Source organism: Schistocerca nitens, chromosome 6 (assembly GCF_023898315.1).
Source record: "Schistocerca nitens isolate TAMUIC-IGC-003100 chromosome 6, iqSchNite1.1, whole genome shotgun sequence".
Taxonomy (NCBI): domain Eukaryota; kingdom Metazoa; phylum Arthropoda; class Insecta; order Orthoptera; family Acrididae; genus Schistocerca; species Schistocerca nitens.
Window position 1 is genome coordinate 163,104,419 of NC_064619.1, and position 25,461 is coordinate 163,129,879.

A 25,461-nucleotide genomic window follows, 5' to 3' on the forward strand; every position below is an offset into this window, starting at 1 on the left:
CTCCGATTGGTCGATCAGGTAATCATTAGTCAATCGGAACCCAGATGTCAGAGAGACACGACAGACCCACTCACTCCACTCAGATGTTTGAGACTGCTTCTGTTTTTCAGTACTGACATGCAATCATCCCACTCTCTGACAGTTCGATAAACTGACGCCAGATGGACGCTGTTCACAGAATATGTACATAGTTGTATTTTCACCAAACTGAGGGGCACCCTCTGTTCCACTGGGCTCTTTAATTGTAACTCTACTATTTTGCTGCTACTGTGTCGTCTGCACCCGTTAGCTCAGCACGCATGCTCGGGTGTCGGCAGAATTGCCGCGTCTCATGTCCAATCACCAGCCTACCTGCATTCATCTCTCAACTGGCTCACCGCCGGAAGCTGTAAAGGCCATCACCACTGCCTCTCACTGCGTGAGCAGACTTTTCGTAATGTGACAACCGCTTCCAACAATTGTCAGACCAGTGCTCGTCGCCGCGCGAGCCGGCTTCTCTCAGTATAACAGCTTCCAACTGTCGTCTGGTACGAATAGGATGAACTAGGCGTTTGAAAATACTTATAGTGACTTTTTCAGCGCAGTGTAGGTAGCAGTGATGTTGCCTCAATTTAGGATGTAACGAAATGCTACGTACGTGTTTCTCTTTCAAATACAGAGTTTGATTGTTGGGTCTTTGTGAGATTTTATTATGCTCACAAAAGAAGGAAAAACGTCTGCCAGCAGGCGTTGGGATAGCACAGCATCAGCATGGCGACCAGTTTGCACTGAAGTTTACCGTTGAGCGGTATTGCTGTCAGCACTGATTGGGATTCCACGACTGTCACGAGGGTACAGAATCGATGGGACCAGTAACCCACACGCCTTCTCAGAAGCGTCCTTGTTCTCCGTACAGGATTGCAATGGACGTATCTGCGTATGGAAGTCTCAGGGAGGACGAATTTTGCCAGATTGTATTCAGCATCGCCAAACGCGTCCAATATAGAGTGTCATTCGGTACAGAACACGTCCTCTGGTTCGCATAGCCGCTAATTTCGACAGCAGGAGTTATGTTTCTAAGGCTAGTGACTGGCCTATCTTCAACAAAATACGTAACACCGCGTGTTACCTGTCAGGTCCTGATATACGTCAATACACAGTGTGTTCGACAGTTGTCCTGGTCAGCACGTTTTCCAAATCTCTCACCCATTGAAAATATCTGTTCATAGAGTGCCAAGAGATCAAGACGCTACATTTGTCAGCTACTATCGTTGACGGTCTTGTAAGCTGTCTCCTTCAGAATTAAATCATTGTTGACATAGCAATTTTTATAGAAATTTGCACTGATTAACACGCGCTTTTTAAATCTGTGAATATTGCCCCTTGAAAGGTCTGGTATAGGGCAATCTGATTTCATTTCTAAAACAGCTGCTTACAGGCATGCTTCCTTCGCACAACAGCTAAGCTGTGCGTTTGGAGTCCTTAATTCACTTTAATGTTCACGTTTCCAACAAAACAGTTACTATTTGACCTTGATATCCTACCTTATTGGCAAAATACGTACTTAAGTGAGTATGCTTGGCTCATAACTATTCTAAGTATCTTTCTGCAAGAACCTGAAAATACTACATTCGAACAATATTGTAAGGAACGTAACACATCATGTACTCGACGAAAATTTACCTTCTGGAACCTAAATGTGTATGGCTAAAAATACTGCAAGTAATCTTATACTGACTGAATAAATGCTCCATACGAAAAATAAATCTTTGTCACCAAATAACCACACTCAAAGAAAATAACCACAGAAGGATACCTGTTACTAAATAATTGAAAGACAATGCCCTTGTGACTTCTTAAAAGAATTGTTACACAAGGTGTTACAAAAAGGTACGGCCAAACATTCAGGAAACATTCTTCACACACAAAGAAAGAAAATATGTTATGTGGACATGTGTCCGGAAACGCTTACTTTCCATGTTAGAGCTCATTTTATTACTTCTCTTCAAATCACATTAATCATGGAATGGAAACACACAGCAACAGAACGTACCAGCGTGACTTCAAACACTTTGTTACAGGAAATGTTCAAAATGTCCTCCGTTAGCGAGGATACATGCATCCACCCTCCGTCGCATGGAATCCCTGATGCGCTGATACAGCCCTGGAGAATCGCGTATTGTATCACAGCCGTCCACAATACGAGCACGAAGAGTCTCTACATTTGGTACCGGGGTTGCGTAGACAAGAGCTTTCAAATGCCCCCGTAAATGGAAGTCAAGAGGGTTGAGGTCAGAAGAGCGTGGAGGCCATGGAATTGGTCCGCCTCTACCAATCCATCGGTGACCGAATCTGTTGTTGAGAAGCGTACGAACACTTTGACTGAAATGTGCATGAGCTCCATCGTGCATGAACCACATGTTGTGTCGTACTTGTAATGGCACATGTTCTAGCAGCAAAGGTAGAGTATCCCGTATGAAATCATGATAACGTGCTCCATTGAGCGTAGGCGGAAGAACATACTGACGAAACTAAAATGAGCTCTAACATGGAAATTAAGCGTTTCCGGACACATGTCCACATAACATCTCTTCTTTATTTGTGTGTGAGGAATGTTTCCTCAAAGTTTGGTCGTACCTTTTTGTAACACCCTGTATATGCTCATAAATCACCAGGTGAATGAAGCACAGATTTTATACAGCTTGGTTACGAATCTAATATACTGCACAAAGAAACAGATTCTCTCTCTCTCTCTCTCTCTCTCTCTCTCTCTCTCTCTCCATCGCTCTGTCTCCCTCTCTCTCTCCCTCTCCTCTCCCTATCCCCCCCCCCTCTCTCTCTCTCTCTCTCCCTCTCTCTCCCTCACACACACACACACACACACTAATGGAAACTCCTTGTTTCACCATGCCCTCTACCATGGCTCACTAAATACCCTTGCATCAATATGGCAAATCTACCTTCCCGTTTTCAGCAAATGTTACCATATATTCCAGATTTTACCTACATATCCAGACTGTCATCATCAACCATTTTCTCTCTCTCTCTCTCAATGTGTGTTCGAATACCAGAATTCCTCCTTACAACCATCGCTAGAAACCTTTTCGCTTACTCAAGAGCATAACCCGTGCGTCTCTCACTTACCGCATTGCAATGAAGCTATGAAAGTCATGGAATAACTCATAATATCATGTCGGACCACATTTGCCAGGCGTAGTGCAGCAACTCGACTTGGCATGGATTCCACATGTCATTGGAAACCCGTGCCGAAATATTGACCCATACTGCCTCCATAGGTGTCCATAACTGCGAAAGTGTTGCCATTGCAGGATTTTGGACACAAATTGACATCTCGATCATGTCCCATTAACATTTGATGGATTTCATGTCGAGCGATCTGGGAGGCAATATCACTCGCTCGAATTATCTAGAACGTGTCAATATGGCACTTTGTAATGTATCGTATGTTAACAGGGGAACTAGAAACGACGGAGAGACTCCGTCCCCGCAGCAGCCGCAGTGGTCCACAACCCCACGACGACTACCGCAGTCCACCCCTGCGCTGCCCCACACCGAACCCAGGGTTATTGTGCGGTTCGGCCCCCGGTGGACCCCCCAGGGAACGTCTCACACCAGACGAGTGTAACGCCTATGTTTGCGTGGTAGAGTAATGGTGGTGTTTGCGTACGTGGAGAACTTGTGTGCGCAGCAATCGCCGACATAGTGTAACTGAGGCGGAATAAGGGGAACCACCCCGCATTCGCCGAGGCAGATGGAAAACCGCCTAAAAACCATCCACAGACTGGCCGGTTCACCGGACCTCGACACGAATCCGCCGGGAGGATTCGTGCCGGTGCTCCTTGCCGCCCGCAAAGCCGTGCGTTAGACCACACGGCCAACCGGGAGGGCTAATATGGCACATCACATCCATAAAAATTCCTTCGTTGTTTAGGAACATGAAGTCCAAGAATGGCTGCAGATGGTCTCCAGGTAGCTGAACATAGTCATTTCTAATAAATGGTCGGTTCAGTTGGACTAGAGGACCTAGTAGATTCCATGTAAACACAGCCCACACCATTACGGAGCCACCAACAGCGTCCACAGCGCCTGTTTGACACCTTGGGTCCAAGATGGCTTCGTAGGGTCTGCACCACGCTCGAACCCTACCATCTGTTCTTACCAACTTAAATGAGGACTCATCTGACCAGGCCACGGTTTACCGGTTGTCTAGGGTCCAAACGGTATGATCAGGAGCCCAGGAGAAGCGCTGCAGGCGATGCCGTGCTCTGAGCAAAGACGTTCGAGTCGGTCGTCTGCTGCCACAGCCGATTAGTGCCACATTTCGCACCATTGTTCTTAACGGATACTTTTGTCGTAGGTCCCAACGTAGATTTCTGCGGTTATTTCGTGCAGCGTTGCTTCTCTGTTAGCACTGGCAACTGTGCGCAAGCGCCGCTGCTCCCGGTCGTTACGTGTTCGCCGTCGGCCACTGCATTGTCCGTGATGAGAGATAATGCCTGAGATTTGGTGCACTTTTGACACTGCGGATCTCGAAATACTGAATTCGATAATGATTTCCGAAATGGAGTGCCCCATGCGTCTAGCTCCAATTACCATTCTGCGTTGAAAGTGTGTTAATTCCACCCGTGCGGCCATTATCACGTCGGAAACCTTTCCACATGAATCACCTGAGTGCCGATGACAGCTGCGCCAACGATCTGCCCTTTTATATCCTGCGTACGCAATGCTAGCACAATCTGCATATGTGCATATCGCTCTCCCATGAATTTTTGTCACCGCATTGTTTACTCTTATTGGCCGAGCCACGGCTCGCTGCAAAGTGCGTCGTTGAAACAAACCACCACGGTTGACGCTACAGTAGTTACTCCACAGATATCGACCAGTGGGCGAGCGTATTCACAGACGCGTAAATCATTAAAAAATTGAATTTTTCAATTCCAAAAGGCAACTTTAAAAATAGAATTGAGTGGCATAACTGTATTTGTCATTCAAGCTTAGTTCGACAGGTTAGGACCCATTTTGCTAAAAAAAAAAAAAAAGTGTCGACTCTGCATACTACATATCGTAAATTCGCACCCTGTTTACTCCCAAAAAGGCTAAAAATTTAATCACATATTTTTCCTGCTATATCTTATAGGCGTAATGAGTAAATGTTTGTTATTTTCTATCGTTTCTTGTGTTGCAGTTTTAATGACTAGAAGTATATTTCCATTCTGATTGCAGCTACTTTCGGAATTTTAGACCCTTTATTCCGCTCTCTCCACCGATGGGAATTTCTTTCTGGACTGTCTGCTAGAATAAGCAGAACGCTAAGAAGGGAGCATGACTAAAGTTCTCTAAGATTGTAGGGGTAGCGGATGGTTTATACGAGTGTGGAGTGTAGGGCCATATTATTAAGGACAATGGTAGTTTTGTAGCTCCCGAAATGCACTTTCCTCTCTCAGTTATGGTAATGACCCAAAGTGATGTAAGAGATATGACGACCGCTCAACATTTTCATTATAAATAACAAAATCTTAGAATATCGTCAAAATCAGATATGTCATAAAGAAGGAAGAAATTCATCCAAAATTGCTCTAAAGGTATAAGCCTAGAGGGTTCTACAGAGCGGTCCAGCAAAGAGCTGATGTAAACATACAGTCTGAAGTTCGTAACAGTCAAAGGGCCTACTGCATAAAGATGGTGGTGGTGATGATGATGATGACAATTTTTTACACTGTTACTTTTTAGTATTGAATACCATAGAGTACTGGGGCTTAGCCATCTTAGCCCATAATTATGTCGATTAGTAATGACAAAGATCATTGTTCTCAAAGTCAATGAACTCTTAATTGTATGCCGTTTTGCAACGAAAATTCACTCCTGTCTGGTATTAATTATAATTTAGTTTCTCGTCTCAAATCATCAACTTTAACATTCATAAGAGTAGAATAATACCTAGCTATACACAGCCGCTCTTTAAAACATTACAGATTTTTCTGTAATAGCAACTTCACATAACCCTCTAACTAATTCATCAGAATCAGCTACTTGTATCGCATACACTCAGTAACGATCATTACTCACGTAACTTCTTTAAGAAAACCAATCTTCTGGAAGAATACAGCTTATATCTGTTACACATGAAGTAAACACATAAAACAACGACATAATTTCAAGTAAGAAAGACATTCAATCAAAATAACAACCCTGGTTCTTTCATTTCGGTGGCTGACAATCTCACGATGTTCCTAAATTTCGTGATTAACCAAGAAGTCACCTTTACATAAACGGCCATCCAGCTATAAAACCCTGTAGATAGATGTCGTTCTCATGAAGAGACCCTGTAATTTTGACAGAAACCGCGGGTTCGAGAAATATTATTCCACATGAAAAAGAGAAACAGATATACTTGTTACAGTTTTCTGATTAGTGAGAATGCTGTGAAAGCGTGGTAACTGTAACATTTACAAACGCGGCACAAGGATCTGTTAGATGCCAGTTGTTATTGGTGTTTTGTCAGTTATTGGAGACACATTCTGTTGATAGCTCAGTGTCTTGTCACTTACGGGAGACACAAAAAAAATGGTTCAAATGGCTCTGAGCACTATGGGACTTAACATCTGTGGTCATCAGTCCCCTAGAACTTAGAACTACTTAAACCTAACTAAACTAAGGACATCACACACATCCATGCCCGAGGCAGGATTCGAACCTGCGGTCGTAGCAGTCGCGCGGTTCCGGACTGAGCCCGCATCTCGTGGTCGTGCGGTAGCGTTCTCGCTTCCCACGCTCGGGTTCCCGGGTTCGATTCCCGGCGGGGTCAGGGATTTTCTCTGCCTCGTGATGACTGGGTGTTGTGTGCTGTCCTTAGGTTAGTTAGGTTTAAGTAGTTCTAAGTTATAGGGGACTGATGACCATAGATGTTAAGTCCCATAGTGCTCAGAGCCATTTGAACCATTTTTGAACCGGACTGAGCGCCTAGAACCGCTAGACCACCGCGGCCGGCCCGGGAGACACATTCCGTTTATTTGATAGTCCTTCGTCCTCCATTTGCTGATGTGCTTTTTCCGTCTCCTTGTGTGGGATATTAATTGTAATTAATTTCTGCATATCGCTTTCCATCTAATTTTTCAAATCCTTCTATATGTGTGAGGCAGAGCATTAGGCGAACTGTTACCGACCGATCGATTGACAATACTTCCCTGTTCACTGTTTCACTGTCTACACCGTTATTTACTTCCTGGTCCACGTCCCTATGAACAAATACCAAATTATTGTTTTGAATATTTATCACTTCATTACAAGGTGGTGCTAACAAGCTACGCTCGTCGGCACTGTCATTTCTCAATTTGCTTTTCAGCCGAGTTACGCGCTAGCAGTAGACAATAACTAATTTCTAATCATGCACAAATTATCCAAAGTACAAGAAAATCAGAAGATTCCAGTGAGGTATCCTCGACTAAGGGTCGACAGGTGAAATTTCTTTATTTAATTTTTACTTAAAGTGAAATAACTGAGAAGGTGAAACTTCAACGTTTTTATTAAAATTGCTTAATGTAACTGAACCTTCTAAAACTGCTGAGTGAAACTGAATGTACTGTCACTTTGCTATTTTTTATCATTTCATTTCTGGCCTACAGAAGTTTCCCTACAAATATAGTTCAAACTTATTCCATTTATTTATGACCCACAATATACATGGATAACGCAATCTTAATTAACCCAAAAGAATGGCCCTTAATTAGAAGAAATCCTTACACTAACCCATACATTTCAGAAGTCACTTACCTCACAGAAAATCTTAACTGCACGAGCTACAGCGATACAGCAACTTCCAATACAGTCAGCTAAATAAAAGATTCTAATTATAGAAGGCTCTAACTACTAACAGGCATGTGGTTAGCAAAGGAAAGATTTTGTTGCAGAGGAAACAATGTATTTAGCAGATTTTACCTTAATCATCTGACATTCAGTTCTAAAAGTTATATAATAGTCAGTAATTCTATTATTTTACAATCCATTTCCAACCAATGTTAAATCTCCATGACGGACACACGTCCAGATCGTCAGCTCGCGCTAACACTGCAAACATCCATCACTACTAACAATTAACTTCAACCTGGCCCAATATTCCCCAGGAGAAATACAACTATATCAGTCAATTCCAAGCCGAGTAAATCCTTGCATAAGGGCCAGAGATGAACCATTGCGTTATTGGCTTGCTTAATTGGTGAATTTCTTTCTCTTGAACAAATCAATCAATTTTTCTGAAATTGTAACCATTTGCTTTTCTGTGCATCACATCTACCGATTTCCGTCCTATTCGGATAGTTCCTTCGTAGCGCGTCCTTCCTTTTCTTCTTGTATTCAGGTGCTTATATTCACAGAAGTGAAGCATCTAGACGACACAATCATATGTCAATATAACTTCTAGACATAAACACTATCGGCAGGTATGAAATGATTAGATTTACAAATTACTTGTGACTGACAGAACACCCACCAGAGTGCATTAGTGTTGCTCGTGTTTCACGTTACCAGAACTGGCAGGGTATATAAGGGACATGAACAGCGTCAGATGTTGAGTAAACAGTGTGTAGGACTCTCAGATGACGGATAGTGACAGTGGCCGATTTTTGGATTACGAGAAACCTGAGGACCGGTATACACCCCGTCAAGGTTCCAGTCAACTAGGTCTGAACATCAGAAGGCATGTGATTCTTGAGTTGCTCCCGGCGTGTTTGATGATCAAAATATCCACGGGTGTACCGCCAGTCTACAGTGTCCAACGGGCACAATATTTCGGCGATCATACATGTCGCCATCATCAGGTGAACTGACGGACTGAGCTCCTGTGAACGTGCCGGCACTGAGATCCGTACGCTATGGCTGCTCAGAGGGAACTGGGTTCGGTCGCGGTGGCGGCCGATTTAAATACCCTCCGCTCGCGGCGCGCTCCCTCCGCTGTCCGCGCCCTGAGCCACGGTCGCGCGGTGGAACAGATTGCGACGGCGTCTGAGATGACGTCCGAGTGATGGCTCTATCAACGGTGGTCGTCACAACTATACGTTTGCTCGATTTACTCTTGATTAACCCAATCGCTGGTTCCCAAGCCTTGCTAAGGTTACAGCCACAGTCACGGTTTATGAGGTCGTCATTGGTGCGAATTTCGATGGCCTCTCTAACAACGCTGTCCCAGTATCTCGACGTCTGTAACATAATCCTCGTGCGTTCATACTCCATAGCGTGATTTTCCGACAAACAATGTTCAGCGACCGCCGACTTGCTCGGATACATCAGTCGAGAGTGCCTCTTGTGTTGACGGCATCGATCCTCGACGGTACGCATCGTCTGACCAATATACGACTTGCCACATTGACACGGAATCTGGTACACGTTGGCCCTCCTCACACCGAGGTCATCATTGGCGCTCCCCACCAGTGCACGAGTTTTATTCGGAGGAGAAAACACAGTTCCGACCCGGTGTTTCTTCAAAATTGGGGCGATTTGCCCCGAGAGTGCGCCTGTATATGGAATAAACGCAGTGCCTACCTCCTCCCTCGTGATTTCATCCATCTCCAAAGGTTTTGCTGTAGTGGTTGGGCGGAGAGAACGATGAATCGGCCACTCTGAGTACCCACTTTTTCGAAATACAGTTCTCAGACGTTCCAATTCCTAGGGTAGACTCTCTGGGTCAGAGATAGTGCGCTCACTATGTACTAGAGTTTTAAGTACCCCATTTCTCTGTGAAGGGTGGTGGCAGATGTCTGCGTGCAAATACAGATCAGTGTGCGTTGTCTTCCGATACACCCCATGACCTAGGGTGCCGTCAGCCCTTCTCTTGACCAAGACGTCAAGGAAAGGTAATTTACCTTCCGTTTCAGTCTCCATAATGAATTTGATGTTCGGGTGTATGGAGTGTAGATGGGTAAGGAAGTCAAGCAGTTTATCCATACCATGTGGCCAGATGACGAACGTGTCGTCCACGTAACGGAAAAATCGAGTAGGTTTCCATCCGGATGACGAAAGGGCTTCTTCCTCGAAGTTCTCCATGTACAAATTCGCTACCACCGGTGTGAGTGGGCTACCCATGGCGACTCCCTCCGTTTGTTCGTAGTATTCTCCAATAAAAAGAAAATCCGTGGAAGTCAAGACATGCCTAAAAAGTTCAGTGGTCTTCTCGTCAAACTTCTGACTAATCAATTCTAGTGACTCTCGCAGGGGTACCCTCCTAAACAAGGAAACGACGTCAAAACTCACCATGATATCTGACTCATCCAACCCGAAGCTATCAAGGCTTTTAACAAAATCTACAGAATTACGGATGTGATGAGGGAATTTACCAACATAAGCACTTAATATTCCCGTCAGGTATTTGGCCAACAAATATGTAGGTGCCCTGATGTTGCTGACAATGGGGCGTAATGGTACCCCCTCTTTGTGAACCTTCGGGAGTCCATATAGTCTAGGCGGTACCGGATCTTGGGGTAACAATTTCTTAGCGTCACCCTTCGGTAAATCTGCGTCGTTGAGAAGTGACCTCGTCTTGTTCCCCACCTTCTTTGTAGGGTCAACGCTGATCTTCCCGTAGGAATCGTCATTTAGCAGGCTCTGCATGTTATCAGTGTAGCCCATAGGGGAGACAACAACTGTAGCACTGCCTTTGTCAGTCGGTAAGACAACAATTTCAGAGCGCTCCCTCAGATCACGAATCGCAGCCCTCTCTTTACTGGTGATATTTGACTTCATCGGCTTGGATTTCGTCAACGCACGACACGTTTCACGATGTATTTCCTCAGCTGATTCAGGTGGAAGTCGACCTGCAACCTGTTCAACAGCACTAACAATTACTGCGACCGGAGTGAACTTGGGGGTGGGAGCGAAGTTTAGACCTTTCTGCAAAACCGAGACCGCAACATCACTCAACACCATTCCACTCAAATTGATGACAGTCTTGCACGGAACCTGCAGAGATGGTTTGTCAAAGAGAAGAGGACTTAGCTGTTTGCCGTCCCGTTGCCTTCTTATGGGCGGAATCAGCTGCAACCCAGGTGACACCAATAATCAAATCCCAGGAAAAAGAAGTGAAATTACTAGCCAGTTGCAAATGTAGTTTGAGAAATTCCTGTGGGATAAACTCAACGCTCCGGCGGGTGAAATGCACTCTCTCACGTACTATTGCGAGGCTGGCTTGTTTCTTGATTCTCTTAGCTGCTGCAGAATCGATGTGATGCATAACCTTAGCAAAATTTGGAACAACATTCTCGGAACGACATCTCTTTAGAAAGGCAAGAGTACTTAGCAAACGACATTACGGTGGCGCAACTTTTCAAATTTCTTCATGCTGCAGTACATCTCCTCCCCGTAAAGGTGTATGATGTGATTCTTGAGTGTCTCCCAGAGTATTTGATAATCAAAATATCCACGGATGTACTGCCAGTCTATAGTGTCCAACGGGCACAATAAAAAATGGTTCAAATGGCTCTGAGCACTATGGGACTCAACTGCTGTGGTCATAAGTCCCCTAGAACTTAGAACTACTTAAACCTAACTAACCTAAGGACAGCACACAACACCCAGCCATCACGAGGCAGAGAAAATCCCTGACCCCGCCGGGAATCGAACCCGGGAACCCGGGCGTGGGAAGCGAGAACGCTACCGCACGACCACGAGATGCGGGCACGGGCACAATATTTCGGCGATCATACATGTCGCCATCATCAGGTGAACTGACGGACTGAGCTCCTGTGAACGTGCCGGCACTGAGATCCGTACGCTATGACTGCTCAGAGGGAACTGGGTTCGGTCGCGGTGGCGGCCGATTTAAATACCCTCCGCCCGCGGCGCGCTCCCTCCGCTGTCCGCGCCCTGAGCCACGGTCGCGCGGTGGAACAGATTGCGACGGCGTCTCAGATGACGTCGGAGTGATGGCTCTGTCCGCCGTGGTCGTCACAACTATACGTTTGCTCGATTTACTCTTAATTAATCCAATCTCTGGTTCCCAAGCCTTGCTAAGATCATAGCCACAGTCACGGTTTATGAGGTCGTCATTGGTGCGAATTTCGATGGCCTCTCTAACAACGCTCTCCCAGTATCTCGACATCTGTACCAGAATCCCCGTGCGTTCATACTCCATGGCGTGATTTTCCGACAAACAAAGTTCAGCGATCCACGGAATTACGGATGTGATGAGGGAATTTACCAACATAAGGACTTAATATTCCCGTCAGGTATTTGCCGAACAAATATGTAGGTGCCCTGATGTTGCTGACAATGGGGCGTAATGGTACCCCCTCTTTGTGAACCTTCGGGAGTCCATATAGTCTAGCCTTGTTTACGAGGGTACCCCTGCGAGAGTCACTAGAATTGATTAGTCAGAAGTTTGACGAGAAGACCACTGAACGTTTTTGCATTTCTTGACTTCCACGTATTTTCTTTTTAATGGAGAATACTACGAACAAACGGAGGGAGTCGCCATGGGTAGCCCACTCACACCGGTAGTAGCGAATTTGTACATGGAGAACTTCGAGGTGGAAGCCCTGTCGTCATCCGAATGGAAACCTACTTGATTTTTCCGTTACGTGAACGACACGTTCGTCATCCGGCCACATGGTATGGGTAAACTCCTAGACTTCCATACCCATCTACACTCCATACACCCCAACATCAAATTCACTATGGAGACTGAAATGGAAGGTGATGGATGAAATCACCTGTGGAGATGGATGAAATCACGAGGGAGGAGGTAGGCACTGCGTTTATTCCATATACAGGCGCACTCTCGGGGAAAATCGCCCGCATTTTGAGGAAACACCGTGTCAGAACTGTGTTTTGTCCTCCGAATAAAACTCGTTCACTGGTGGGGAGCGCCTAAGATGACCTCGGTTTGAGGAAGGCCGGCGTGTACCAGATTCCGTGTCAATGTGGCAAGTCGTATATTGGTCAGACGATGCGTACCGTCGAGGATCGATGCCGTGGACACCAGAGGCACACTCGACTGATGTATCCGAGCAAGTCGGCGGTCGCTGAACATTGTTTGTCGGAAAATCATGCTATGGAGTATGAACGCACGAGGATTATGTTACAGACGTCGAGATACTGGGACAGCGTTGTTAGAGAGGCCATCGAAATTCGCACCAATGACGACCTCATAAACCGTGACTGTGGCTATAATCTTAGCAAGGCTCGAGAACCAGCGAGTGTGTTAATCAAGAGTAAATCGAGCAAACGTATAGTTGTGACGGCCACGGCGGACAGAGCCATCACTCCGACGTCATCTCAGACGCCGTCGCAATCTATTCCACCGCGCGACCGTGGCGCGGGGCGCGGACAGCGGAGGGAACGCGGCGCGGGCGGAGGGTATTTAAATCGGCCGCCGCCGAAACCGAACCCAGTTCCCTCTGAGCAGCCATAGGGTATGGATCTCCGTGCCGGCACGTTCACAGGAGCTCAGTCCGTTAGTTCACCTGATGATGGCGACATGTATGATCGCCGAAATATTGTGCCCGTTGGACACTGTAGACCGGCAGTACACCCGTGGATATTTTGATTATCAGTCGGCATCGCCGTATTGTGATACGGCCACTGTAACGCATTCACATCTGCGCCTGCCATCTGAAAAGAAGTACTGGACGCCCTGCACAATTTTAGGCTATCCCGCACTATTGGTCTGAGGCTAGCAGCAGCCTGGCTAGGGAATTACCGTCCCATGTATAGGCTGCCGTTAAGACCACAACACAAACAGCTGCGTTTGGAGTGGTGCCAGAACCAGAAAGCATCGACTCCTGACGAATGACGTTGCACTGTGTTTAGTAACGAATCACGGCTCTGCTCTAGCGAATGACTGTGATCGGCGAGTATAGTAGTGACGTGGGAGAGATCCCATTTTTGCAGTGGTTTAGAGAGGCAGAATTTTGTTACTTTTGGTGTCAAGGTGTGGGAAGCCATTGGGTAAGACTTCAGGTTGCAGCTGGTGGTGACTGAGGGGAATCTGGGCAGAAGCTTCGTCCGTCACGCCCATCCTGCAGCCACATTGTTACCTTTCGTGCGACTGTATCGTGGTGCCAATTTTCAACATAACAATACTCGTTCACAGGTGACACTTGTCTCTATGAACTGTCTGCGTGATGCTGCGGTACTCCCGGGACCAGCGAGATCCCCATATCTTTCCCAGTAAAATTTATGTGTATCCAGCTCGAACATCTACTCCATACCAGTGTCAGGATATCAACAACCAGTTACAACAGTTGTTGGCCGCCTTGCTTCAGGAGATGTTACAAAGGTTTTATAACTCCCTTCCCAGCCAAATTAGCGCATGCATCGAGGTCAAAGGATGTTTTTCGCACTAATTAGTGGACTCGTTCCGCCAAGTTCTTTGTGAAGTTTCATTTCGTGTCTCGTCTCCAAGTAATGCATTCACCACACAAACGACAGATGAACATCATCACTAATGGATCTGAGACGAGCATCACACTGAACAACGTCATTTTGAATTATACTGTACATTTCTTAACAGTCATTTTGGAGTAAATACTTTTTTATCGTCAAGAAAAAGCATTCACCCCAGTACTAGAAACAGTGGTCCAGGACTCATCAAAAACGGTCAAATGTGTGTGAATTCCTAAGGGACCAAACTGCTGAGATCATCGGCCCCTAGGATTGCACACTATTTACAATAATATATGCTAAGAACAACACACACACCCATGCTGGAGAGAGGACTCGAAACTCCGACGGGAGGGGCCGCGCAGTTCGTGACATGTCACGTCAAACCGCGCAGTTTCTCCACGCGGCAAGGACTCATCATCACAGAATGTGTAACATCACCTTTGGAGAATCATAAACAGTTCAGAACTACAGGCAGTAGTTAATTAACGATGGAAAATCCCATTGCTTCCCAGCATACATAGAGCATTGAGCTGACTGTTAACACAATGGAACGCCACTTTTGGCTCTTCGAGCATACTTGCATGTGTTTACTCTTCGAAAGTCCGTCGTGCTTCAAGCACGCTGTGTAGCTAAAGTGCTTGCGCAGAGCTGCCCTAGATGTGCGTAGGTGCGTTTGCCCCAAATGCTTGATGTTGCATGTTTGTCGAGATCCCGGCTACGAGGAATAGCAGCCTCAAAGTAGACCGCAGCGGTAGAGGAACCTAGTGAACTTCTGTGTCGCGGGTTGCCGCACGCGCCTTTCCAAGACGTCACAGCTGCAGCCTGTGGCGGTGCTCTGTAAGTTCTGATCGTGGCTCTCCTCGTGCGGCGTACTTCCATCACATTCTCGCATCCGCTAACACGACAAGTTACACGTTACGTACGCTGTATATACGTATATCGGACATCTGACTATGAAGTTCCACGTCGCAGCTGGTATGGGACGTCTGACAGGAAAGTACTTCCCGATATATTTATTAGTACTAATGAAGTATTTCCCGCAAGCCTTTGACTCGTTCAGCCACCAGTATTGGAATGCTTGTGTAAGATACTGGGCAAATTATTCAGACAGAAAGCCGGAAAATTTGGGTTCCACGTCCTGTCAATTATTAGGTAATTAGAGACAAGTTCCTATTGGGGAAGTACATAGGCCATATCTCATAAGCACTCTGCTTACGTCATTTAATGAAACAGAGAAAAGCATAAATTTCATCGAAGAGATTTCGGGATTGCAGTCAGTCGTCGTTCACGTCACATCACGGTATTCCATCTGGACACTTGCCACTAATCTTCAGGTGGAGTTTACAACGACCGGCTGCTATCCCGAAATCTCTTTGAACATTTAATTCTCCGGAAAAATTATAATTTCACAAGCATATATCTGGATGGGCGGACGGAGTTTTCAACAGCCATCCTCCCGTACACGGGTTCAGTATCTTATTACAGCCCCACATTCGGTTTTTATATGTGAACATAGAGATCAGCCCCAGAGGATCACCGAAACATTCCAAAAAGACGATATTCAAACTGTAATTTATTTCACTTTAAGATATAGCAGTGCAGACGCGAGAGTGTAAACAGTTACAACTTCTATTATTAGTATTACAGAGAGTTCATTGAACTCCTGAGAACACAACCCTCGATGATGTGCAGTACGCACAAAGCGAAATAATTGCAGCGCTGCATCTTAAAATATTCTTTATTCAGGCTGAGAGTAGGCAAACGAAACATTCAAAGGAAAACTCCTCACCAAATTTGTTTAAAAAACGTGTCAATGTAAAGAAACAGGATACCACTGGTAACTGGCTGCTTATGGTTGAGATTGTCGTTCTCATTTCAATCACCCCCGCAATCCGATGTTGAGGGGGCAACTTTCAGCGGCTTGAAAGACGACAAACATATAGCCCACATTCATTTCTCTAGTACTAAATTACGTGAATGTTTCATTTACTGCTTCACTATAACCCAACTCTGCTTTCCACAACAAACCGACTTTTCCCACGATCATATTAAAATCTGCAACCTATGTCTTCAGTTACTTGTTAGACGTATTCCAGTATCTGTCTTTTTCTACAGTTTTACCCTCTACAGCTCCCTCTAGTACCATAGAGGATCCTGTCCCTTCTTCTTCTCAGTATCCCTTTCCTCGCCAATTCTGCGGAGAACCTCCTCATTTCTTACCTTATCAGTCCACGAGTCCACCCAATTTTCAAGATTCCTCTGTGGCAACATATCTCAAAAGCTTCAGTTCCGTTCCTGTTTTCCCACTGTCCATGTTTCACTGCCATAGAATGCTGTGCTCCAAACGCATATTGTCAGAAAATTCTTCCTCAAATCAAGGCCTATGTTTGATACTAGCAGAGTTCTCTTTGCCAGGAATGCCATTTTTGCCAGTGCTAGTTTGCCTTTAAAGTATTCCTTGGTCCGTCAATCAAGGGTTATTTTGCAGCCTACGTAGCAGAATGCTAGAGAGCAGAAGTCCTTGACTTCTACTTCGTGATCCCCAATTCTTATGTTAAATTTCTCGCTGTTCTCATTTCAGTAATTTACTTTTGTCTTTCTTCGATATACTCTCGATCAGTATCCTGTACGCGTTAGATTGTTCATTCCATTCAGCAGATCCTGTAATTCTTCTTCACTTTCACTCAGGATAGCAATGCCATCAATAAAACTTATCGTTGATATCAAATAATATACATCAAATTACATGCATAGCACAAACTACATAGCGATAATAATGTATATAAGGAGGATATGCAAGGGTCTGTTACATTCCAGATTTCCCATTCAGAGAGCTCATTTCAATTTTGGCTGTTTGTGAAAAGATCGTGTCACATCTCGTATAAGGAGGAAGAAGGAAGGAACCATAACTGATTCTTCCGTCGCTTCTCAGTAGGACAACCTAATTATGAATGAAAAATACAATACTGCGTTCATTCTGTAGGATTTATTTATTTATTTAACCAGGTTTCGGCTCACGAGGCCATCGTCAGACATTCACCAACTACCGTCGTCAAAGAAGTGACAATATCTGGAAACAACGTTGGAAAAGACGTTATTACTCTAGAGTGAGGCACAGACAACACAATATAAGCCGTACTGACAGTGCAGCGGTAATGCAATTAAAAATACAAAAAATTTAACATTAAATAAATTTAAAGGGAACAAAAGAGGAAAAACCTCAACGCTAAACTCGAAAAACGATGTCTATACCACAGTTTAAATTAAATTAACAATCCTGACAAAAGTCAAATTAGTACTTGACAAGAGTAGTAAAGAACGACGACGCAATGAGAATATAAGATAGAATTGATTTCTAATAACAAAATTTATCGAGTACATAGGCAATAACGTTTTTGTTGCTGTTGTGGTCTTCAGTCCGAAAGCCGGTTCGATGCAACTCTCCATGCTACTCTATCCTTTGCGAGCCCCTTCATCTCCGAATAATTACTGCAACCTACATCTTTCTGAATCCGCTTACTGTATTCAACTCCTGTTCTCCCTATATGATTTTTACCCCCACACTACCCTCCAGTACTAAACTGGTGATCCCTTGATGTCTCAGAATGTGTCTTATCAACCAATCCCTTCTTTTGGTCAAGTTGTGCCGCAAATTTCTTATTTCCCCAATTTTCTCCAATTCTGTTCAGTTCCTCATTATTTGTTACGTGATCTACCCACCTAATCATCAACATTCTTCTATAGCAATCATTTCGAAAGCTTCTGTTCTCTTTTTGTGTAAACTATTCATCGTCTAGGTTTCACTTCCATACATGGCTGCACTCCAGACAAATACTTTCAGAAAATACTTCCTAACATTTAACTGTATATTCGATGTTAACAAATATCTCTTCTTCAATAAAGTTTCTCTTGCCATTGCCACCATCATCAGGTTATTTTGATGCCCAAAAAGCAACTCATCTATTAGTTCAAGTGTCTCGTTTCCTAATCTAATTTCCCTGCATCCTGTGATTTAGTTCGACTGCATTCCATTATTCTTGTTTTACATTTGTTGTTGTTCATCTTATATCCTCCTTTCAAGACAATGTCATTTCGTTCAAGTATTCTTCAAAGTACTGTGCTGTCTCTGACAGAATTACAATGACATCGGCAAACCACAAAGTTTTTGTTTTCTCTGACCCTTAATTCCTGCTCAAATATTTCTTAGGTTTCCGTCACTGTTTTTTCGGTGCACGGATTGAATAGCATCGGGGGTTAGGCTATAACCCTGTCTCCCTCCCTTCTCAACCACTGCTTCCCTTTCATGCCCTGTTGTAATTGCCGTCTGGTTTTTGTATAAATTGTAAATAGCCTTTTGCTCTCTGTATTTTACAATTGCTACGTTTAGAATTTCGAAGAGAGTATTCCAGTCAATAATGTCAAGAGCTTTCGTTAAGTCTACAGATGATATAAATTTAGGTCAGCCTTTCATGAGTCTATCTTCTAACAAGGGAACCTCCCCATCGCACCCCCCTCAGATTTAGTTATAAGTCGGCACAGTGGATAGGCCTTGATAAACTGAACACAGACCAATCGAGATAACAGGAAGAAGTTATGTAGAACTATGAAAAAAATAAGCAAAATATACAAACGAAGTAGTTCATGCACAAGATAAGCAACATCAAGGACTCTGTGGGTAGAGGAGCGCCGTAGTCCCGTGGTTAGAGTGAGAAACTGCGGAGTAATAGGTCCTTGGTTCAAGGCTTCCCTCATGTGAAAATTTTAATTTTTTATTTTCAGACTATTATTATCTGCCCGTCCGTCCGTCCGATGCGAGGTAACTGCGCCGTAGTATGGGGACGCAATACTTAAGCAAACATCGAAACACACGACATCAGTCGACTACAGCCCACGGAAGAGTGAGTATTCCCGCTAAAGAGGCTCCCTGGCTGGCAGTTACATTGATACATTTGTTGCAGTTTGTGAGACAAACTCTTATGTTTTCATCACTTTTTTGGGAGTGATTATCACATCCACAAGAAAACCTAAATCGGGCAAGGTAGAAGAATCTTTTTACCCATTCGCCAAGTGTACAAGTTAGGTGGGTCGACAACATATTCCTGTCATGTGACGCACATGCCGTCACCAGTGTCGTATAGAATATATCAGACGTGTTTTCCTGTGGAGGAATCAGTTGACCTATGACATTGCGATGAAATGTTTTCTGTTCCCATTGGAGAGGCACGTCCTTTCGTCTAATAATCGCACGGTTTAGCGGTGCGGTCGCAAAATACAGACACTAAACATATTACAGTGAACAAAGACGTCAATGAACGAACGGACAGATCATAACTTTGCGAAAATAAAGAAAGGAAAATTTACACTCGAGGGAAGACTTGAACCCAGGACCTTTCGTTCCGCAGCTGCTCGCGCTAACCACGGGACCACGGCGCTCCTGCGCTGACATTACCCTTGATGTTGCTTATCTTGCGCATGGACTACTTCGTTTGTATGTTTTGCTTATTTTTTTCATAGTTCCACGCAACTTCTTCCTGTTTTCTCGATTGATCTGTGTTCAGTTTTTCAAGGTCTATCCACTGTGCAGACTTATAACTAAATCTGAGGGGGGTGCGATGGGGAGGTTCCCTTGTAAGATACGTTAGGGTCAGTACTGCCTAGGCTGTTTCAACATTTCTCCGGAACTCAAACCGATCTTTCCCGAGGTCGGCTTCTACGAGTTTTCAATTTTTCTGTGAGGAATTCGTGTTAATATTTTGCAAACATGACTTATGAAACTGAAAGTTTGATCATTTTCACACCTGTCAGTAACTGCTTACTTTGAACGGGATTTATTATATTCTTCTTGAAGTCTGAGGGTATTTCGCCTGTCTCATACATCTTCTCCACCAGATGGAAGTTTTGTCGTGGATGGCTCTCCCAAGGCTATGAGTAGTTCTGACGGAATATCATCTACTCCCGGGCTCTTGGTTCGACTTAGATGTTTCAATGTTCTGTCACGCATTAAAATAAATAAGTACAGGGAAATGGAACAATGGAAAGGAACAGACAGTGTGGGAAGCATTTGAAAAGTGTGGGAATTGAGTAAGTATTGAACTGTGTTTGGTCATTTAATATTACATCTGGACTGTGGATCGTATGTTTGTTCATTCCCAGGGCTTCCAAGAGGTTGAATTTTGTGGCCTTTTCTTGCTACGTGGAGGACATGCTAATGTGGCTGGTAGCTGTGGTTCTCACTGAGTGCATGCTCGACAAACGTGGGGTCATAATTCTGCAACGTCCAGCAGCGTTCATGTTGCGCCAACTTATCTGCTTTGTATCTGCCTGATTAACCAATATAAAAGTTTTAATAAACAGGACAAGTAATTTTTTATTCCCTGCTATTGGCTAGTAACTGGATCTTCTCTTTCTTATTCAAAATACGCTATGCTGTGGTTTTCCTCGGATGTTAGTAAATCTCGCAGTTGCAGCATTTCGGTGATTTTGCTGCACTTCGTGATACATGTCCTAGGTATGGGATTGTACATCACTTCTGCACACCGTGGAAGGAACAGCACAGGAAGCATATTCGAGGGACACAATTTTTCAGTTTTTGTTTTCTGTGCAATATGTGGTCAAACAGGACAGGACAGTAGTCAATAATTGAGACAGTACATTTCATTTGTCTAACAATGCTTGGAAACATTCTTTGGACGTGGGAAGAGACATGAGAAATGTGCACCAAGTGGAAAACTGCATACGAGTATTTGTGTGTTACTGGGCGGTACGAGCAAGAAAGAATTACTGTCAATTTGGTGTCACTCTCCATGAGAATATTTTTATGTTGACTGTCAAAGTTATGAATAAATGTTTGGAACTCTCTTTTAGCGCCTGGCTATATACACAGTACAACCTCTGCATATCTGAACCAGCATTTTATATCTGTACTCTGACGTTCTTTAATCAAGAAATGCTTTCCAAAATTGTTTTCATTTATAAGAAACGAAGCATAGGCTCACGCTTGCCTGGGGAATGAAATCGGCCCAGTCCTTTTAAAAAGAACCATCTCGATGTTTACCTGGGCCGTTTTAGTGAAATTACGGAAAACCTGAACATGCATGGCAAGAGGGCGATTTGAACCGTCGTTCTCATCAATGAGAGTCTAGTGTGCTAACAGGTGTGATACCTCGTCGTATAAGAAAGACTAACGTCTGCCGGCATGCGTCTAGAATGTATCGAGACTGTGCATGGGGGTTTAATTAAATAAAATGCAAATAATTTTAATTTTAGTAGCTGTGTGTCCGATTACGAAGTCTCATAACCGGTTGGCCCTGGGTAGTATTAGTACGCTATCTGACTGCATAGAATAACAATAAAGAATGGAAGGAAATTTCCGTTAACACAATTGATTCATTAAGTCCCCAGCAACTATAAAAGCTACGAAACAACAAAGCACAAGTGTAACTGTTCTGCGTGTGGAAGTGTGATTCAACGTACACACCTGGCACGGTTCTTCCTCAATACGACAAGATATTTTAAACAGCATTTACAATGAAGTAATTATAAAATCAGAAATACTATAATTGCACATAGAAACCAGAATCACAGCCTAATACATGAACACAAGCCAGATGCTTTGTTGACTGAACTTGTGACCAAGAGGCATTGTTATTTAGGAAATTTGAAATAAAAAAATTTTTTGTTACCTTCATATACATTGACGAAAAATACACTGTGATCATTGCAACATCCCCAATCAAAAAGCATCTGCTGTCTCGTCCAACAGAACAAAAGCACACGACATACCCTCAACTAGTACTGCTATCGACATCCTCTCAACAAGCACTGCCCACGGCAACCTCAGAACTACTACTGCCCACGGCGACCTCAGAACTACTACTGCCCACGGCAACTTCTGAACTACAACTGCCCAGTGGAGGCGGCAGAATCATATTCTTTGGCGCAATCTCTGGCGCTGTGACTCAGTGTAGCCACCTTTCATATGCCCCTCCTCCACGGGCTAGAATTTGATGGTATTTTTGCCAGTATTTGTGTTGAAAATACCACCAAATTCGTCCAAAAAATAGACAAAAATAAAAGATAATATTAATAAGTAAATATCACATAACTAAATAAAATTTGGCTTTGCACTGACCCTTCAATAACCTAATATATAAAATACAGTAAGGAATACAAATGCTTGCATACATGTGATTTTACATAATAGTTTACACAAGTATCATTCAATCAATGGCACCAGCAATGAAGAATAGGTGTAGGTGAGAGTCTCATAACATTTCATAAACAGTAAATACACCAAAAATCAGTTTATACAAATATTCACATAAAATTTTTTCAATAGTTCAGTAAACAAGTAGCACTCCTCCGAGTAGTTGACAGTTCCAACAGAAGCACCCATCAACGGTCAACCGGTGCAAATAGCAGTCTCATAACATTTCATCAGCAGTATTTAAAAAAAGCTCCAACAGTGGCACCCAAAAATGGCGAGCAGGCGCAGACACCAACAAGTGACATTAACTCAGTAACAGCAGTTCCATCAGTGGCACCCAGCAATGTTGAACAGGTGCAGACAGCAACAAGTGACATCATTTCAGTAGAAGCAGTTCCAACAGTGGCACCCAGCAATGTTGAACAGGTGCAGACACCTACAAGTGACATCATTTCAGTAGAAGCAGTTCCATCAGTGGCACCCAGTAATGTTGCACAGGTGCAGGTAACAGTCCATAATATTCACTATCACTAATTAAACAGTTCATCAGAGCTCGTTAGCAGAAATTGAACATTTCCAAGTGGCACCCGCCATGTTGATAGGTGCAAACACGAACAACAGTTTGAATGCACACACAATTGCTTTTACAAAATTATTATCAATGCTCTTACACTAAACATACAAATTATAATAAACACACAAATGATATGAGATAATTGTCACATTTACTATTACAAATACACAACTATCAGTAAACCTATAATATTTATGGGTGTCAGTGCAAGCCACAACAAACAAGTAAAATAATATTTAGGAGGTAGGTCGGTACCAATTATTTGGGATTAGGAAAGGAAAACACACAAAACACACTCAGTCATCTTTCTAATTGAATAGTGTTAACTGTGTAAATGCAATTCTGTCAAAGATTTGATGTTGAACATGTGTATCAAGTAGTAGTGGCAGCAGTGTATAACAGTCAATAATAGTTAGTCAACGTCATAGTCATCATGTCAAGACCAATGTTTGCCAAGCCAACTCAAATGTACGGTTGCTGAATAACTGTCAGTGTGCCAAGATATGCAAATACTTCCTCTCTCCAAAAAAAAAAAAAAAAAAAAAAGTATATACTGCTTATTGATTTAACAAAGTGTGTGTGTAGACAATCTTCCTTCCACTTGAGTGTTCTAGTCTGCCATCTTCATCCTCCTTGTTCCATATAAACCAACAAACAAAGTATGCTCCTCAGTTACTTCACCTCTTATCCACCAAAACTCCAATAATCATCAGCATCACATAATCTTAATACTTCAATAATACCTCTTACGTCGATACATATAAACCTCGTCATCAATATCATTTACCTTACCTCTTGTCCACCAAAACTCCAATAATCATCAACTTCACACAATCTCAATACCTCAATAATACCTCTTCAATACGTCGATACATATAAACCTTATCGCCAATATCATTTCACTTCCATACCAACTCTTTCCTCTAGTCAGTTTCCTCGAACCAGTACAGATAAAATCCTAGTGCAAACTTCAATTCATCATCCCATACAATCCGAAGACACAATGTCCACACACAACCTCTGTGTAATCCATCTGACCCAAATCTTCTACTCATTATGAATTATAAAATACATTTTGGTTACCTTGTCCATCATTAAATAAAAGAAATGCATACATGACCTCTAACAGCCTTTAGTTTGAATAACTTTCAGTAAGTAAGTACGAGTATGGAGTGTGAATGTTCGTAATATTTCACTGTGTGTACACCACTTCAAGAATCATGGCAAAACAGAAGCAAACATGTGGAGTATTTCTTGTGTCAAGTGTCACTTGCTATTTCAATTGCTCACGAAGAATGCAGTGTAATAACTGTCAATGGTCTAAACCTAGTGTTGGTATGTCATGTCGTTAGCTTCCTTCTTATTAGCATAAATTTATACAGCTTCCATAAAACCTCCAGCTCATGTGACTTCAATGAAGTTTCTTGTACCAATGTCGTTCGTAGAATTATAGCAGTTCATTTTCTTATCTTAAAATATAAGGCACTGAGCGTAAGCAAAACACGCATTAGCGAGTAAATATACCAGTAGAGAACAGAATGTTAACTAGTGGATGTTGCACAATCCCTATAACGAGGCTCTGTCAAGCGAACAATCTATAATTAATACCATAGTGTGACCTAAAACCATGTTCGTACACCATATATCAGCATTTCTATATACCAAATTAAAGAGTAGTTATGACAACAAAACAAAAATGTGTAAATATGCAATCCATACGCAAAGCAGCAAATATATACCTTACATAATAAACAGGTCATTAGCATCATATCAGCATAAGCAAATAAATGTTCATATGTAATCTTAATAAGTAAACATGAAGGCGCAAGCAGATAAATCACAAAGTATAACTTACATACATAACCATATCAGCACAACTAAACAGGTGACAATTATAATTTAAATAAATAAGCACAGCAGGCACATAATTAAAAAAAGTGACATAAGTGAAAAAGTAGTGCAGCCAAGAGATGCATAATATACATAAGTAACAACCCTGTTCATTAATCAATCATTGTTAAAATCAGATAACACCAAGTATAAAGCACGTAATCGCGAGCAGCAAATTACGTCTAAAGTACGTACCTAAGTGGAAATATGTTACCTGAAAAATAAAATTAATTGTTACCCTTTTAGTTTATTACTTTCTTCTTCGAAATTACATTCTTCCTGAAATTTTCTCGATAGCAAATCCTCTTAACGTCGGACACACACAGAATTTACCTGAAGTTCTTAAATATTTTTATACAACCGTATCCTGAAAAATACTGAACGTTAATAACATAATTTATCAAGTCACTATAGCTTTATA